This window comes from Stenella coeruleoalba, assembly GCF_951394435.1.
Source record: "Stenella coeruleoalba genome assembly, contig: scaffold_102, whole genome shotgun sequence".
Taxonomy (NCBI): Eukaryota; Metazoa; Chordata; class Mammalia; order Artiodactyla; family Delphinidae; genus Stenella; species Stenella coeruleoalba.
The window spans coordinates 909,310-915,309 of NW_027645966.1; the positions used below are offsets into that span (position 1 = coordinate 909,310).

Genomic DNA, 6,000 nt, shown 5'->3' on the forward strand with positions numbered 1-6,000 from the left:
CCGGTTTCACCCCGCCCCACATTTGTTTGGCCACCTTAGGCTGACCGTCTCTGCCAGCCTAGATGCTCTGACCAGTAGTCTGCACTTTCTTCAGTTAGGCCCCTGAATTAACGTACAAACAGCACCAGGTGTCAGAGCCCTGCCCGCTCAACTCCCAGACAGTCCAGGGTCAGTGGTGACCAAGGACCATGATGGCTACTGAGTCAACAGCCTTTTGAAGTAAACAGGAGTCCAGCCGGTCTTATTGGCCACCATCATCACGGTGTCTGTAGGCTTTTCTATGGTGACAGTGTGGTATACTGTTCCCCCGCCAAGATTATTAGCTCCCCTCTGGGTGCAGTAAGTCCTGCAAGCAGTAGTCTACTCTTTTGGGACACACTCTTGTTGTTTTATGAGAGAAACTCCAGGTCAAGTGATGTTCACACGAGTCGTCATGGTGCCCTGTTGCCCCCGGTTATCTCTCTGGATGTTGGAGTTGGAGGGCCTCCTCACTCGAGGTCGGTGTGCCCACGGAGCGAACCCTGCAACTTCAGGGCATGGTTGGTGGTTAGGATCACCATGTGGGGTCCTTTTCCCTTAGGAGGGAGGTGGCCTTTTGGGCTGCTGATTTCCAGGTTTTTAGATACCGCCAGTATCTTGGCCAGATGTGGCAGTGGGCCAAGCCCCTTAGTGACCGTAGTTTATCCTACCTGGATGGCATTCTTGCATTGTTCCATTTCAAGTGGTCCCAGTTTTTGCACTAATTCTCCAATGGCGATTCACCTTTCAACGGGAATGTAAAGGTCAAAGGGTTTAGCTAAATTAGGGAGTTCCAGGGCAAGGGTCTGAATTGACTGCTCTTTCCATTCTTGAAAGGCCACTTCTGGATTCTATTCAAAAGGATCATCATCTTTTCCTTTCAGTGTTTCATATAGAGGCCCAGCTAGTAGACTGTAGTTAGGGATCCAGAAGCAGCAAACCCTGGCCTCCCCAGGAACCCCTAAGCTGTCTTCTAGTTTTAGAAAGGGGTAAGGCTGAAAATGGTTTCTTCCCTTTCCTGGGATGGGCTTCTCTGACCTTCTGTGAGAATGAAGCCCAGGCAGGTCACCGCAGTCTGTGATATTTGAGCTTTTTCTTGGACAACTTCTATCCTTTATTGGCTTGGTAGTTCAGAGGCCTCCTTAGTAGGGCTGGTGATCAGAATGTCGTCTGCATATTGAAGGAGGGTTTCCTTTTCCAGAGGTAGAACTTTTAGGTCTTTAGCTAAGCTTTCCCCAAAGATGGTGTGGGAATTTTTGCACCCTTGGGGCCAGACGGCCCGGAAGTATTGTTTTAGTTGTATGTTGAGTCCTGCCACTCACAAGCCAAAATTTCTTGTGACTCTGGGACTAATGGAATACAAAAGAAGGCATCATTGAAGACTAATACAGAATACCATGTCCTGGTGGTTGGTAGAATGACCAGCAGGGTGTAGGAATTAGGAGCAACTGGAGGTATATCCTCAGTGGCTTCACTGACTGTCCTGACATCCTTTACCAGGTCCCCAGCAGCCCATGGGGCTCTCGTGGTCAGACCAATCCCAGAATATGGAGCTCACCTGGGCAGGTACCCCACCCCCACCCCAGCCCACGGGGCTCTCGTGGTCAGGCCCCTCCCAGGATACAGAGCTACCCTTGCAGGTACCGTGGCAGGGCTGGGCACACAGGAACCGTGCACATAGCCCTCATTGCAGAGCACCCCCAGCTCACCTGTCGCTCAGAGCTGACACAGAGCACCTCAGAGCAGGACTTGAACTAACAAACAGCAGCTGCGACAGGTCTGTGACCCTGGGCATCACTCCGTGAGGCCTCCCTCCACCTGGTCTTCCAGAGACTTCCACTGCACCCGGGGCACCAGGCCTCTGTCTCCAACCACCACCCACCCCTCCTCTCCCTGACTCCTGGTTTCCTCTCATTAGGAGAGGGTTTTCTTGAAGTTGTCTCCCACTCATGGGCCAGATAAAATGATTAGAAAACAAGCCAAAGCTGCAGCCCCTTGTCTATCCTGACTCTCAGGAACCCACACCTGTTCCTTGGACCTGGCCGGTTCAGCAAGTTCCATTTTCTGCAACTGTGAGCCCCTGAGGGGTGATGATTGGCCGACCTGGGCAGCCTTACCTGCCGGCCAGCCCTCCCCAGGTGTGCCTGGGTTGAGATCAATATAAATACCACTCCAGGCAGCAAGAGCCCCTGCAGCCGTGCCTGACGCCATTTTCTCTGCCCTGTCAGCAGTCTCGGGGCTGGGCTGGTGGGAGGGAGTGAGAGGCCACGGCTTTGTGGGTGGCCTAGTGTGAGTGGGGCTCTGCTGGACTTTCTGCAGCAGTTGCCAGGCTGCCACCTGCTAAAGAAGAGGATGTGTCACCCATACCTGCTGCTGGAATTTCTCCCTGGGCAGAGGTGAGGAAGGAAAAAAGCAGTGGGGGCAGGGACAGGACGGGTATCTCAGGCAGGGAAATGGAAATCTTCCAGAAGAGCACCCAGGGCCAGGACCATCCTGGCTGGCCTGCAGGCACCAAGCCGGCCGGCATGCTGTCACTCGTGTGGCTCTATGGCCCTTCCTCTAGGCTTTCAAGTCCTTGTATATATTCAGGTGTTTTACCTGGGACGGGTGGGAATAGTTCAGCAGCAACTGGCCTGGGGCTCAGCTCACGTTTACTCACAGATGCCTCGGCACGGTGCCCCAGCTTTGCAATGAGGACGCTTGTTGCGTGGGGGCTGCTGGCTGAATGGGAGACGATTCCCCACCACTGACCAACTTCAGAATTGTTTACAACTGGAGCAAGTGCCCTGATACGGTTTTCCTCTGTGTAACTGGTGGGTTCTGTGTTTTTTTTCTCTTTTTCGTTTTTGGTTCAAGGTAGATTTTATTCCTCTTTTTTGTATTTACAGATATAAGCATGGAAATAATTTATTCATATAAATACATGTATGTGCAGGGAATAATTGTTTTTTCTGTTTTATTTTTTAAATTTTATTTCTTTTTAATTTTGAATTTTATTTTATATTTTTATACAGCAGGTTCTTATTGGTTATCTATTTTATACATATAAATGTATACATGCCAATCCCAGTCTCTCAACTCCTCCCACCACCACCCCCCAACAGCTTTCCCCCCTTGTTGTCCATACGTTTGTTGTCTACATCTGTTGCTCTATTTATGCCTTGCAAAATGGTTAATCTGTACAGTTTTTCTAGGTTCCACATATATGCATGAATATACAAGATTTGTTTTTCTCTTTCTGACTTACTTCACTCTGTATGACAGTCTCTAGATCCATCGACGTCTCTACAAATGACCCAATTTCATTCCTTTTCATGGCTTAGTAATATTCCATTTTATATATGTACCACAGCTTTATGCATTCGTCTGTCTGTGGGCATTTAGCTTGCTTCTATTACCTCGATATTGTAAATAGTGATGCAATGAACATTGCGGTGAATGACTCTTTTTGATTTATGGTTTTGTCTGGGTATATGTCCAGTACTGGGATTGCTGTATCATATGGTAATTCTATTGTTAGTTTCTTAAGAAATTCCATATTGTTCTCCATAATGACTGTATCAATTTATATTCCCAACAATAGTGGAAGAGGGTTCCTTTTCTCCACACCCTTTCCAGCATTTTTTGTTTGTAGATTTTCAATGATGCCTATTCTACCAGGTGTGAGGTGATACCTCATTGTTGAATCCATTTCGTTGAGCAAGGGGTAGCTCTTGTCTATTACATATTTGGCTTATGGAACGGTATCTGTGCTAATTTCAAACTCTGCTTTTATGCAGCACCCCAACTCACCTTCCCCCTTAAGCAGGCATAAGTTGGTTTTCTAAACTTGAGACCCTGTTCTGTTTTGTAATTCAGTTCATGTGTAGCCAAGTTCACATTCCGTGAATTAGTGATACCTTATGATGTTTCTTTTTCTGTGTGACTTATTTCACTTAGAATCATCGTGCCTCAATCCACTCATTATGCTGGTACGGGCCTGGTGACATAGATTTCATTGCTGAGTGGTATTCTGTTGTACAGAAGTACCGCAACTTCTTTATCCATTATTTGCTCTCTGGGATATTTAACTTGTGCCATAGAAGAGATTCCTGTAAAAAGAGCCGTCCCAAATTTTGGGGTTGCTGTGTCTTTTTGATATTAATTTCCCTAAGCTATAGGACCATAAGTGGAAGTGCCCTAGGCTCTGTTGCTTTGTTTTTTAGATGTTTCAGGAAACACCATACACTACTCCCGAGTGTCTGCTGGCAATTTACATCCCGCCCATCAGCATAACAAGGCTCCCAGTTCTCCATGGCCTGTCCTGCCTTTCTGGATTTTACACTTTATTCTGATGGCCCTTTTGACCGGGGGGAAGTGAGACTTCATTGTAGTGCAGATTTCCTTTGCAAGCTTGCTTGGTTGGCCAAAAAGGGCGTATGCGTTTTTTCCTGAATATATTCAGGAAAAAACGCATATGCCCTTTTGGCAAAGTGCATCATTGTGGACGTTCTGCCTCTTTTCCTACGCTTTCAATGCAATTCCAGTCTACCTCCTGAAATCGGTATCCTGCAATTCTGCCCCGCTTTCAAGTCCTCTTGGAAGCCTTACTTCAGTATATTTTTGGACGATAGCTGTCATTTATAACTCTGCAGGTTTGTGAATTACAGAGACCCTGAGCTCCTTTCTTCAACTCGCTTTCTTTTGATCTGGCCGCAAAACCGCAGGATGGCTTCAGGCCCTAATCTGGTTCCGGCACGGCACGCTGAGCCTTTGGTTATTTCCTCTTCCTGGTGGGAAATGAGAGTTAAATTTGCCCGTCCAGACACCTCCAGCTAGCCTCTCATTGGTTCTCCCTATTCCTGTTCATCTTCCGCAGAAATTGCAAACTGGGCCAAACAGGAGGTTAAAGGCGCTGACTCTCCAAGTTGGGAGAGTGTTAGTAAAGGGTCTGGAATGTTGCACCCGAGTACCAGGGTACGAAAACTGAGACATATTTGAACACGTCTCCCGTTCACACGGTTGATCATACTCGGGGTTCCACATGCATGTTTTAGCTGAAGGAGGAATACCTTAAACCTGGGTAGTTGAAACCCGTGGAATGGGTACCATGCAATATGACTTCTAAGGGTCTTCATTTGCTCACCGAACCTCTCCAATCCTATCACTGCTGCGTTTATGCCCCTGTACACACGCTTGATTCTCTTTCGGAGACATAGCAATCCATAGGTTTTAAGATACTTACTAGTCAGGTACATTCTTAGGCGTTTAATATGGGGTGTTGAGTCCATTTCGTTGAGCAAGGAGTAGCTCTTGTCTATTCCATATTTGGCTTAAGGAACTTTATCTGTGCTCATTTCAATCTCTGGTTTTATGCAGCACCCCAACTCACCTTCCCCCTTAAGCAAGCGTAAGTTGGTTTTCTAAACTTGAGACACTGTTCTGTTTTGTAATTCAGTTCATGTGTAGCCAAGTTCACATTCTGTGTATTAGTGATACCTTATGATGTTTCTTTTCTGTGTGACTTATTTCAGTTCGAATCATCATACCGGAATCCACTCATTATGCTGCTACGGGACTGATGACATAGATTTCATTGCTGAGTGATATTGCGTTGTACGTAAGTACCACAAGTTCTTTATCCATTTTTCACTTTCTGCGATATTGAACTTGTACCGTAAACGAGGTTCTTGTAAACAGAGCCGTCCCAAACTTTGGGGTGGCTGTGTCTTTTTGATTTTAATTTCCCTAAGCTATAGGACCATAAGTGGAAGTGCCCTAGGCTCTGTTGCTTTGTTTTTTAGATGTTTCAGGAAACACCATACACTTCTCCAGAATGGCTGTTGGGAATTTACATCCCGCCCATCAGCATAAGAATGCTCCCAGTTCTCCATGGCCTGTCGTGCCTTTATGGATTTTACACTTTTTTCAGATGGCCCTTTTGACCAGGTGGAAGTGAGACTTCATTGTAGTGCAGATTTCCTTTGCAAGCTTGCTTGGTTG

General features: G+C 46.7%; 1 long non-coding RNA gene across 1 annotated transcript in view; it reads left to right on the forward strand.

Annotated features, from left to right (window-relative positions):
• The window catches only part of LOC307181428, a 914,212-nt gene extending 908,636 nt beyond the window's left edge, over nucleotides 1–5,576 (forward strand). The window contains exon 5 of the long non-coding RNA XR_013826750.1: nucleotides 5,532–5,576. This is a non-coding gene — a long non-coding RNA (uncharacterized lncRNA). The remainder of the gene's footprint in view (nucleotides 1–5,531) is intronic.
• The last annotated feature ends 424 nt before the right edge of the window (nucleotides 5,577–6,000 follow it).